This window comes from Trachemys scripta, chromosome 4, assembly GCF_013100865.1.
Source record: "Trachemys scripta elegans isolate TJP31775 chromosome 4, CAS_Tse_1.0, whole genome shotgun sequence".
NCBI classification, from domain to species: domain Eukaryota; kingdom Metazoa; phylum Chordata; order Testudines; family Emydidae; genus Trachemys; species Trachemys scripta.
This window is the reverse complement of record NC_048301.1, coordinates 100,123,335-100,136,838: the sequence shown is the minus strand read 5'-3', so window position 1 is coordinate 100,136,838 and position 13,504 is coordinate 100,123,335. Positions and strand designations below refer to the sequence as shown.

The following is a 13,504-nucleotide window of genomic DNA, read 5'->3' as shown; positions in this document are numbered from 1 at the left end:
TATATATATTGCCACTCCATGTACAAATTTTATCTTTTGCATTTGAAAATGATTGCACATTCAAAAATATAGTTGAAGATTTAGATTTTGGAAATTTGGCTCACTGTGTTCATGACAAACACATTTTTTTACTCATGTCAATGCAAAAGTTATTCCTATAATGTTCTTCATGGCATTCACAAAAATTCTACATTTCTTATGTTCACATGATCAGCATTTTTTCCCAGTAAGCTATGCAACAATAAGAAGATTGGCATTTAAGTTCTGACGGTCATATTGCAATCCAAACCTTGAGCCCAATCCTTATTCAGGCAAAACTCTCACTGAAGTTACTGCACTGAAGATGTAGTGAGAATCTGGCCTCAACAAGTCCTGCAGGATCAGACCTTACTTTCATTAAAAATTTAACACGGAGCATAACATAATCCTCAGTTAAATCAAAAGCTCTTTTTAAGTCCCTTAATAGAATTTACAGAATTTAACCTTCCAAAAATAAATTGTAAAAGGTGATTTTAAGACAGGGAATGGGTAACTCATATGATTGGTGTCATGATCTGGAGTCTTCCTCCTCTAACAACATCTATTCAAGGTTTATAAACGCTCAGTGAAAGAACTTTATATATCGCCGAATATTTCCCTCTCCCCTTCTCTGTTTATAATGGCAATGGAATCTCCATTAAACTTTGTGGGGTCTATTCTCAACAGTGCATATGATTAACTTCCATTACAATTATAGGACCTGGTCCCAAGAAGCACTTGACCCCAATTCAGCAAGGTATTTAAGCATCTAAGTAGTCCCACTGACTTAAATGAAGCTACTTAGATGCTTAAAGTTAGACACTTGTTAAGCATCTTGATAAATCGGGACCTTAGTACCTCATGGGAGTGCTCAGCACTTTTAGTTTCCACTGAATTCAATGGGAGATGAGTGGGCTTAGCACCTCAGCACCTATAAACTCACAGACATTAAGGTGAGAAGGGATCATCATGATCATCTAGACTGATCTGCCTATTGCATGCCACAGAATTTCCCCCATTCACTCCTGTGATAGACCCATAACCTCTGGTTGAGTTACTGAAGTCCTCAAATCATGATTTAAAGACTCCAAGTTAAAGATCCACCATTTACAATAGTTTATATTAATTTAAACCTACAAGTAACCTGTGCCCCATGCTGCAGAGGAAAGCAAAAAAACCCAGGGTCTCTGCCAATCTGGCGTAGGGGAAAATTCCTTCCCATCCCCAAATATGGCCATCAGTTGGACCCTGAGCATGTAGGAAGACCCACCAGCCAGACACCTGATAAAGAATTCTCTGTAGTAACCCAGAGCCCTCCACCTCTAGTGTCCCATCACCAACCATTGGGGATATTTACTAATAGCACTCACAGATCAGCTACATGCCATTGTAGGCAGTCTCATCATACCATCCCCTCCATAAACTTATCAAGCTCAGTCTTGAAGCCAGCTAGGGTTGTTTTTGCTCCCACTGCTCCCCGAGGAAGGCTGTTCCAGACCTTCACTCCTCTGATGGTTAGAAACCTTCATCTAATTTCAAGCCTAAACTTGTTGAGGACCAGTTTATATCCATTTGTTCTTATATCCACATTGGCGCGTAACTTAAATAAATCTTCTCCCTCCCTGACATTTATCCCTCTGATGTATTTATAAAGAGCAATCTTATCTCCCCTCAGCCTTCATTTGGTTAGGCTAAACAAAACAAAATATTTGAGTCTCCTCTCATAAGATAGGTTTTCCATTCCTCTGATCATCTTAGTATCCCTTCTCTGAACCTGTTACAGTTTGAATGAATCTTTCTTAAACAAGGGAGACCAGAACTGAACACAGTATTCCAGATGAGGTCTCACCAGTGCCTTGTATAATGGTACTAATACTTCCCTGTCTCTGCTGGAAATACCTCGCCTGAGGCATTCTAGGACTGCATTATCCTTTTTCACAACAGCACCACATTGGTGGCTCATAGTCATCCTGTCATCAACTGATACACTCAGGTCGTTCTCCTCCTCTATCACTTCAGGTTGATACATCCCTAGCTTATAGCAAAAATTCTTGTTGCTAGTCCCTAAATGCATGACCTTGCACTTTGCACTATTAAATGTCATCCCATTTCTATTATTCCAGTTTACAAGGTCATACAAATCATCTTGTATGATATTCTGGTCTTCCTCTGTACGGGCAATTCCTCCCAACTTTGTGTCATCTGCAAATTTTATTAGCACACTCCCACTTTCTGTGCCAAGGTGAGTAATAAAAATGTTAAAACAGATTGGTCCCAAGAGCGATTCTTGAGGAACTCCACTAGTAACCTCCCTCCAGCTGACCATTCACCTTTCAGCATGACCCTTTGTAGTCTCCCCTTTAATCAGTCCCTTATCCACCTTTCAATTCTCATATTAATCCCCATCTTCTCCAATTTAACTAATAACTTCTCATGTGGAACTGTATCAAGTGCCTCACTGAAATCTAGGTAGCTTAAATCTACTGCATTTCCCCATGTGTAAAAAATCAGTTATCTTCTCAATGAAGGAGTTCAGGTTGGTCTGGCACAATCTATTTTTTGTAAAACCGTGTTGTATTTTATCCCAATTACCATTCACCTCTATGTCCTTAATTACTTTCTCTTTCAAAATTTGTTCTTATTACCTCTCCGTATCAGGCCAATAATTGATATTTTATTAATAGAGGCTGTTTTAGGCATAAACAGTGCTTTACAAACACATAATAAGGTGCCAATTTCTGACCATATTTACACTAATTCAATCCCACTGATTTACCAAGAGTTATTTGGGTTTAAATGAAGGCAGAATTCGTCTCAAGGTCTCTGCCGTGAATTACTTGCAAATTAAAGGCCAAATCCTGTCTCACATCACCATGCAGGCAGTCCTGCTAGGAGTACTCACACGAGTAAGAAGAGCAGGATTTGTACCTACCTTACAACATAGGGGATAACACTGTGTCCCAACACAAAGGGGATGGTCATAGAGGAGATCAGCATTGGAAGGAATCACAAGAGAGGTGTGTTTTGTGGAGAGGGTTAAAGGAGGAAAATAAGGTAATCTGTCTGATGAAATTTTTAACATGCAAAAGTGTTTCACGCTAACATGCATATTAACTTTCCATATGTGAAAAAAGCAGGTTCATGTAAACCAAATTACAACCATCAAAAGATCAAGGTTTTAATTGCAACATGTTTATGCCATGCAAGCCTCCTTCAAAAGACAACATAGCCTGTTAATATTTTTGAAATAGTATTTCAGTAGAAACGCCAATTTATTTACTAATTATCTCTTTCCGTAAAAGACAATTTAAGAAGCTTTAAGTTGCAGAAGACACTGTTAAAATACTTGTTATAAAATAAAACAAATCATTCAATTTTAACAATTACAAGCATGCATTACTTTTATGAGTTTTGGCCTAGTAATAGAAGTAATAGAAGAATCAACAAATAACCATCAATTACCAATAGAACATTATAATTTGTCCTTTTTTGTGATATCATCAGTTTAAAAAGATGTCTCTCCCTTGCTCTCCTGGCAAAATGTTAGGCCGTCATCCATGCAAAAGAAGAGCCTTTTGACTTTATTTTGATGTTTAATGTAGGTTAATGACTTTTAACCAGAATGCTGTTGCTCAATTGATACAAAACCACCACAACAACAAAAGCTTAGGATGCAACAAATAACAGACTCAAGAGACAATTAAATAATCTCATGAGAGCTGAGAAGAAATTCACCCTTGAAGCATGTAGTTGTGCAAACACATATATGAATATATACAAGCATAGAAACATATTTCTCAAGAATTCCATTGAGTATGAAGATGAATAAAAGAAGGGTCAGTCTGTATGCCCCTCTCTCTTAATATAATATGTTAATAGTTGTAGTTTTCTTTTTCTATATAAATGATTGAAAAATATTTGCAAGGAAGTATTTCTTTAAAAGATATTAGACTGCACAGGTATTGCATTTCTCTATACTGAACTTCTATCCAAACAGCTCGTAATTATTTGCTATTACATTTTGTTCTTGGGCAGACTCACAAAGGTTAGGAAAATACAACGGGTAACTTTTAAGAACTGTGAACATATATTGTAATTACAGCTTCTTCTTTTTTTAATTCCAGAAGATTTGCAACTGGTGGGGGTCTGTTTGCATAATTCTTAATTAAAATTATCATAATATGTTCACCTATCTTACTGGAGATACCTGAAATTGGACATTCACCTATATGGAAGGGGTAACAAGCAGCTTACAATGAAAAATATGTTCCTCCCTGAGCCCTTGTACACATATGCTCACGCACACAGCCTGAAAAGGATCTATGGTGAGGAAATGCGTTTTTTCCTTTAGTAGTGAAAGTCAATTTCCTTCCATACATATAAAATCTTCAAAGTTGCCTTCCTACATAGGGAAAATTTCTTCAATATTAATAATCCATTTCCTGGCTTAGTTCCTTATAGAATTAGGGTCGAACCAGAACACCAGATTCTAAATTCCACTGACGTTGTGGAAGTCTGGACCCAAATCTGGAGGGCAAAACTATTTGGAGAGTAAGTTGAATCAAGGCCCCAACTCAAAAGCATCCCAAAGCCTGGGGAATCTGGACATCTGTGAAGCTTAGGGATGTTTCAGTTCAGGACTATCTATTATAAACTAAGCAAGGAAAGTGAATACTCTTGATAAATGTTCACCTTTGGATTTTGAATTTGTGGCATGGTCCCCGCTCTAGTTTATAAACTAAGCATATTTTCTACTGGTTTATACCCCATGCTAACTTACCCGTGCCAATAGAGTTACACAGGATGTAAGTCAGTACAGAATGGGATACAGTAGAGTACAGAATTTTACTCCACGTATTTTATGTTGTTAGACACCCTAGGAGAACTTTTCTTTCCAAGACAACAAGAGCAAATGTGTTAGCTATAAATTAGAGTTTGAATGATCTATCAAAATCTGATTTGTTTTAAACTATGATGTTTACTGCATAATCCCCACTCCTCAATATTTCTTTTAGTAATTTTAATTGTGCAATGGGAGAAGAAGTACTGCAGGATTCTCCCTCAATGTGGTAACTTGCAATGGTGGATGAGAAAAGATTGTTAGAAGATAAACAAGCTGAATAAACAAAGGTAAAGTGAGTCCTAGATAGAAGATGAAAAGGATCTCTCCATGAACACAAAGCACTGATGAAAACAATTAACATTTGTCCACTGACTAATCAATCAGCCATGGAATGGATGGAATCCAGCACTCTGTTGCAAGATGGGTGATGAAGAACGGGTGCTAACTATCACAGCCAAGCTCTGAAGTTCTTCTGACTAAATGAAAGTCATCTTCTTCCCATCAAGAATAACTTTTGCATTCTCTCTCTTTCTATTTTATTCCAGTCTCACAACCTTGAACAAGCGAGTAACCAAAACTGTATCTTGCATGAATACAGTATTGACCTTACAATGGCCTGTGTCCATCCACATAGTTTCAGATTGTTTTTAATTTACTGAAGTAGCCTCTCATTACTTTCTTTGAAATATAGATATGAAGAAAGCATTCATGCCATGTGTGTTTTTGTTTTTTACGGTAAAGTCATACATAAAAGAAAGCCTAAATGTGAGAGTGCAGCAGCAAAACTTCAAAGCCCTGACTGTCAGACATTATTATTTCAAATCAGCTTTGACTTTTTGAGACTTAATAAAACACTATAGTATACGGTGGCATATTTACAGCACCCATATCAATGATCAACTGAACTGTCTTACTGTTGCTACCTTGCAGTGCCTTGTTTTTTTTTATAATAAGCTTCTTTCAAAACATGTTGTAACAATACTGTGAGCTGATAATTATTACTGATATGAGTTCTAAAACATGACTTGTTTGCATACAATTCTTTTTGAATATATACATTACATTGTGACAGAAGACAAAAGCACATTGATTTATTAATAATGATTGCAAATGCACTGTAAATTCATAAACAATGAATGGAAATGTATACAGAAATGTAATTCAATCAAAGGTACATGTGACATATTTTTCTAAGTGCATGTAAAATATATTAGAACTCAAGGAAGTGTTGGAAAAGCCTGGGGGGAAATATCAGACCATACCTAGCACAAGAGCAAATATTTCAAAGGATGATATAACTCTCAGTAGATTGTCAAACTTCCCATCAGTGTTACAGAAAAAGAGTCCTGTATAATTAAGAGCATGACAATTCCCATCCTTATGCTTTATAGTAATGTTACAATGCACATTATAATACAATGAGATTTCACTGAACATAATGTGTATTCATTATGTTTTAGCAAGCTCTGGGAATGTCTCAAAATGTGAAACTTTTCCCATCTTCACTGTGGAGCGCATACTCCCTAAGCCATTGCTATTACACGTATTCATTTGTTTCCAACTCCACAATAAGAGATGACAGTATTGATTGGATCAGGCTAAGTCAAGTGGGTTTGGAGGCCTCAGACAAGTCAAGGTTACATGAGAGAAACAGTCTATAGGGAATTATTTCATTCAATATATTTGTTAAAGGAAAAAGGTTTTTTCCCAAAATCCAAACTACTGGTAAACAAGAGTAATAGTGGCTCCCTCTTCTTCTGTTCCTTAACTTCACTTCGACTATGTCTGTACTTAAACTGCTAGAGCAGCACAGCTGCAGTGTGGTGGCACTTGGGTGTAAACACTGAGACCTTGGCTACACTTGCAGCTGTACAGCGCTGTGAGGTAAACCTGTCTTCGTACAGCTGAGTAGGGAAAAGCGCTGCAGTCTGTCCACACTGCCAGCTGCCAGCGCAGTGGTGTGGCCACACTTGTAACATTTGCAGCTGTGTTGGGAGCGGTGCATTATGGGCAGCTATCCCAGCATTCATGTGGCTGCAACGTGCTTTTCAAAATGGGGGGGTGGGGTGGATTGTGACAGGGAGTGTGGGGGGGGGAAAGAGAGGGGGCTTTTTGGAGCATGTCAGCTCTCTATTTTGCAAGTTCCGAACTCCCGGCCCCCTGCTCATTCATTCACTCATTCAAAGCAAGCTGCAAACTGTTTGCTTTTCTCTGTGGTACGAGCTTTGAAACCGGCACTTCCGCATTCCTGCAGCCGGTCACAACAGTGGATGGGATTGGCCACTTGACACGGTGATTAGTACAGCGCTGCAAGCGTTTACACTCACACCCGTGAGTCGTAGCCACTCCGCTGCAGCTGTTATTCCTCTCGGAGATGTGGAGTACCTGCAGCGGTGTACCCAGGGAGATACAGCACTGTAAGTGCCCTGCCAGTGTGGACGGGGAGTGAGTTACAGCGCTGGGGGAGGCTTTACAGTGCTGTAACTTGCAAGTGTAGCCAAGGCCTCACTATAGCACCAGGAGGAGTTCTCCTGTTGCTATAATTAATCCACTTTCCCAAGAGGCAGTAGGTAGGTCAACAAAAGAATTCTTCCATTGACTTAGCACTGTCTACAGCTGGGGTCAGGTCGGCTTAGCCAGGTCACTCAGGGATGTGAATGTTTCATACCCCTGAAAAATGTAGCTGGGTCAACCTTGCTATTTAGTGTAGACCTGGCCTGAGAATGTCTTGATTTTTTATGTGACAATAGGATTTCACTAGTTCCATGATGATCTACTAATGATTTGACACCAAAACAACAATGAAAACAAAAACAACCCATTATGCATCTGAAAGAGGAGGATTTGCTTTGGTATTTCACATAAAGGAGAAAAACCTGGTTAGAAAAAGCAATTCAGAAACTGCAAGAATTTTTCAGTAAAATGCAAGATTTTGTTTTAAAAAGATCATTCAGATGTTGGTCTAGTTAGTGCTACTGACTTTTATACCACTACCAATGGCATTATTAGATTCAGCTAAAGAAATCTGTTATTCAGAAAGTGAAGTATATTTTACTATCTAGTGATCGGACTTAATTTGTGTGTGTAGCCTGGTAGCACCTTTCACTAACTGATCCATCTTCAGGTGTAAGAGAACAGCTTGATTACATGCCTTTTGTGAATTCTTTGCCCTCTAGATTTCCTTGAGATAAAGAACCACTTAGCATAGCTCTATACCATTATAATCATAGTCTTCGTTCTTGGTAATATGTATATTAAAATTAAATGCAAACTGTAACATTTCAGCATTCAGCAAGATGAATTTCATACACTTTGAAAGAATTAGCTTTTATAATCTGATACCAATTCAAACTGAAATGAAGAACTTCACATTTACAGTCATGACTTGATAAATAAAAAATATAATTTAACCATAACTAACAAATGTAAGTGTTGGATGATACTGTCTATTCTTTTTTAATGCAATGGTGTAAAGTTTGTGTAATGTTACTAAAATAGATTCTTTGATGCCATATTACTCATTTTCTTCTTTCAAATACAAATTACCCTTTTCATTTTCAATAAACTTTAACTAAAAGAAAAAAAGGAGGGTAACAATACAGAACTAATCAAAAATCAGCCTGAAGGCTCAACATAGAAAGTTACAATGTAGTGTCACTGCCTCCTCTTCATAAGTAGCTTGGTTTCAATCTTCCTGTCACCAGTAAGTTAGGTCAAGTAAATCTCATCTCATCCTTCTCAATTTCCATATTTCCATCCTAGAGTAATTAATTTTCATGGTATAACAGAACATTTAAAAATAAGACATTTGAGATATTTTGTTAGCCAATGCACTAACTTCTTTGACTAGCATTTCAAGATTTTGTTGATTTACTATGCCCTCAACAGCCAATTTGATGGCGAATGCTACTACCACCAGCCATGTACACATAAATAAGATAGTAATTGGAAAGAATATTACTTAAGAACTAGAAAAATTAACAAAAGAGAAAGGTATACTTACTACAGATGGTTATTATTTCATCCCTAGGCTCCATACTTCACTCTGCCATTGATCTGCTATGTGACCCCAGTCAGCACACTTCACCTTCCTGTGCGTCAACTTTCCTTCCCACCCTTTTGTTTCTCCTGACTATGTACACTCTGACATCTCAGGGGCCGACACTACATCTCGTTATACCTATGTCTACACTTGGAGCTGGGAGTGTGATTCCCAGCATGCAGAGACATACTCATTCTAGCTCTGCTTGAGCAAATGTGCTAAAAAATAGCAGTATAGCTGGGGTAGCCTGGGTGGCGGCTATGGCTACTTGCCCCGAGTACATATCCACCTGGACCCTCTGGGCACTCACTCAGGCAGCTAGCCGATGCCGCTGACCATGCTACTCCTGCGATGCTATTTTTAGCATACCTGCTCAAGCAGAGCTAGCCTGGTATGGCGAGGTGAGCTAGGAATCACACCACTCAGCTCAACTGTAGATGTAGCCTGTGTGTTTGTAGAGTGCTGAATACAATGAGGCCCCAATCTTGGATGGGATTTGTAGGTATTACGGTAATACAAACAACAACAATAACTGATGCCTAATGTAAACAAATATTTGTAATCTCAATGATAATGGAACAGTAGTTCCTAGTAGAAATTCTTGCCTAATAGCAATAATGTAAATCCAACAACTGACTACCTCAAAAGCAGTTTTCTTTAGGACAGGGACCAAATGAATCTGCCAACTGCTACATCTTTGGTCATAGTGACAAGATTTCCACAAAATGATAAAATTAGAACTGAGAAGTTGGTTTAATAAAAGATATTACCTCACCCACCTTATCTCTCTAATATCCTGGGACCAACATCGCTACAAACTACACTGAAAACGAAATTAGAACTGTAAGAGTTTGGAGTGCTCTCTTAAATTTAATTAAAACTCTCCAAGCGCACTAAAAATAATTAGGCCTTAAAATGGGCTGGTTTTACCCTGAACTCTCACACACTCCCTGACTGGTCTAGCTCTCACTTGAAACTATGTGCTTTCCAAATGCAAACTCTGGTGTACAAACACTGGTGGTTTCCAGGCTTGCTTTCTAAAATGAGCCTAATGGAAAAACAGCAGCAAGTTTGCAGAATGTACCAATCCAGCCTAGAATGGCTTGTTTCAATAGAGTTCAAATCTCTGGTAACAGCTTGATGCAAACCCCTACATACAAAGAAAACTGTACATTGCTTGTACCACCCACCCCCATCTAAAGACAAGCTTAAGATACAGTTCTGACCTTTATTTTTTTATTTATTAAAAGGCAAAACCTTTAACCCTGCAAATGTTTTTGTTCTCCTAAAATAACTCATACAATGTTATATTCCACACTATTTTTAGAAAAGCAACAAGAGAAAGCACGCTTTTCCCATACAGCAGGGCACTGATATAAACATCAACACAGATGCTCTGTGAGAGAAAGCTGGACTTCTCAGGCACTTGATCATTAAGGAATGCACCAACTGTTTTAGATAATCTCGTGCCAGCTCCAGTTCTACTCCACACTCCCCTCTGGGAGTGGCCAATCTTGCCCTGCTCCTAATTTTTCATTTTACTCACTCCTCCATCCTTTCCCCTTCTTCTTTCTTTTTTTCCCCTTTTTTCTTTTTCCAGAACAGAAGGAAAAATGCATTGTGCACCAAGCAATGCAAGACTAGAATCACTTCCCCAAACAGAGCAAAACTTTTAGACAATTAACCCTCCCCTCTTCTTTCAGATAAATTACTAAGTATAAAATGCAATCTGTTTCCTTTGTTTACTCAATATGAACAATTTGTAAATGACTCAAGGATAAAATTCAGAAAATGTTGTGCTAAATTAGAACCATTATAAACATGCTAATGACTGCTCAACTAAACATGCTGGATCAGTGTGAAGAAATATATTTAGTTCCTGTGAAATCCAGTTGTATTGCCTCAAAACTATTTGGTCATTAAATTGTATATGATTACTCCAGGAAAATGTTAATTCCATGAACATTGCAGTAGATGATACACTGTGTATGTCAAAAGGAGCTTTCTGAAATGTCAGTGCAAGTGCTTAGATGCAATGTTTTGGCACATTAGTAGAAGAAAACTATATTTTAAGCCTGTCAAAATTACATATACATTTGATTCTTCTACTGTAAGCTTCCTTTCCCATTATGGGGTGTACTTTTCTGTTAGATAGGCTTTATTCACTGAAATGTGTATTACTGCTTTATTTGCATTACAATGATGGCACACAGTACATTTTGTGTAATCACCTTTTTCCCAAGTGCATGTACCTCTCGTTTGCTTCCCAAAGGAACGTGTAATGTTAGTAAAAGACAGTCTGAGACTTTATACAACAGCAATCAGAGATACTTAGGGAAAGGGAGTACAATTTACTTGCAATTCTTGAGCAGATGATTACATGAACTGACACTTTAAAGGAGTATTATGTGCCTATTTTGCTCTCTCCTACCATATTCCTTATTAGTTAAAGTAAATCAATCAATAGGATTTTATTTCAGGGAGCGGAGGGTGTCTCTTTTGCTAGCAGGTGGGTATCTAAGGATTCAAGTGTGGGCAAAACTTGGTCTTCTTTCATTCCCTTGACTTCAAACCCTTTCCTTGCAGACCTCAGCTATAAGACTAATGTTTTACTCAAACTAGAAAGGAAGAATATACTAAGGCAATTTCTCTACTGGTGTAAATTGGAGCCGCTTCAGTGAAATCAATGGAACTGCACCAATTACCAGCAGCAGAGGATCTGACCTACTGTTTCCCCTAATAATCGCAATAATGCCTTCCCATGAATTGGGATGCTGAAAAGTACAGCTATTGTGAAATTAGAGAAGACAGATATATTTGGCCATATAGTTTGTTACACTGCCAGTGAAGCATTGTTTTCTTGGGAATTTGTTTCAGTCTAGCCTTAGATGACTCAAGCAATGGGGCTTCCACAAATTCCTTTGACTATTCTGTTCCACTTGTGAATAAGAATCACTGTCAAAATTTCTCCGATATTCAGCCTCCCTCTTAATTTCATTCCATCACTCCTAGTTATACCTTTGCCACTCTAAACAATTCACTTCCATCTGTGGTGTCTACACAGTTCAAAAATTTAGAGGTGGTTATGACATACCACCCCATCCCATTTTCACCTAAACAAGCAATACAGATTTAACTCTTTTAATCTTTCCTTGTGAAACACCACTTACATCACATGATCTACAGAGTTGCAGTGCCTTTGTACTACTCCTGAACTTCACCAGCACAGGGAGAAGTAGCTTCAGAATGTCTCTCTCAGCCTACACTCTGCTCATAGAGTACTCAGCCAGCACTGTCAGTGAAAAACATCATATAAGAGAAACTGGGTCAGATTCTCTGCTCCGTTAAACCTAGTTTAACACACCAGTGAAGGATTCCCTCTGAACTGGGGAATTCCTTAGTGGTATAAGGCTGGCTCCTATCCCATCCATTCCCTATGGGTGCATGGCCAGGGAAAAGGGGCATAGTTGAAGTATCCCTGAACTTGGCAGAGCTCCAGCTTCAGGAATTGCACCTGTCGGCTACTGGCAGTTAGTATAAAATATAGTAGACAGGGCCAACACCCTGTGGCCCTGGGATTGGGAAAATATGAAGGTGGCTTTAGCCCACCTTTTTCTCTCCATCCTGACCTTACACAGAGTACAGTTCAGCCAGTCCAGAGACTCTGGGCCATAAAATCTTTAGCACTTTTTCTGGTGATGTCATGGAAAACTGCCACATAATATTTATCCATTTTGATTAAAATAGTCTAATTATTTTGTTTTACATCAAGCAACAACCACCCTATTTCCTCTTCCATTTCTTAAGCTTTTATTATTATTATTATTATTCAGTTAAATTTTGTGTCAGTGGACAATACTAGAGTGATAACACTGTAATAAGTACTCTACCCTTAGAGTGCTAGCTACTCCATTCTGTCTTAACCCTGTTCAGGAAAGATCCCTCATACCTTCCTTCCTAGTCTTTATTCCAATTCAAATCCTTGCCTTTTCTGTTCCAACTACCAACCAGGATGCTAATTAGTGTTAATTATGTGGTGATATTGTAAAGTGGACACTTGCTTATGAGGAAATATACCACTATTACCAGATAATTTCATGGAGGCCACCAAACTGATGCAGATGGCAATGACTGTGTGGGATACATTAACTAATGATCTAGAACAGAGGTGGACAAAACTATGGCCTGCAGGACTGTCCTGCCTGGTGTTTGAGCTCCCAGCCGGGGAGGCTAACCCCCGGCCCCTCTCCAGCTGTCCTCCCTCCCCCGCAGCCTCAGCTCGCTGTGCCGCCAGCGCTCTGGACAGCAGGGCTGTGAGCTTCTGCCAGGCAGCGCGGCTGCGAGAGCCGTCGGCCTGCCCCAGTGCTCTAAACTGTGCAGTGGCATGACTGGCTCCAGCCAGGCGGCGCGGCTGCCAGTCCTGGTGCTCTGAGCGGCATGGTAAGGGGGTAGGGAGTTTGGATAAAGGGCAGGGGTCCCAGGGAGCAGTCAGGGGGTGGGATAGAGGGTGGAATCCTGGGGGGGGGGAGACGGTTAGGGGTAGGAGGTCCCGGGAGGGGGCGGTCAGGGGACAAGGAGCAGGGCAGGTTGGATGGGTCTGG

The 13,504-nt window shown here is 39.2% G+C and overlaps 1 protein-coding gene across 16 annotated transcripts in view; it reads right to left on the bottom strand.

Annotated features, from left to right (window-relative positions):
* The window catches only part of SOX6 (SRY-box transcription factor 6), a 455,173-nt gene that overhangs the window by 200,160 nt on the left and 241,509 nt on the right, over positions 1-13,504 (bottom strand). The window lies entirely within an intron of this gene.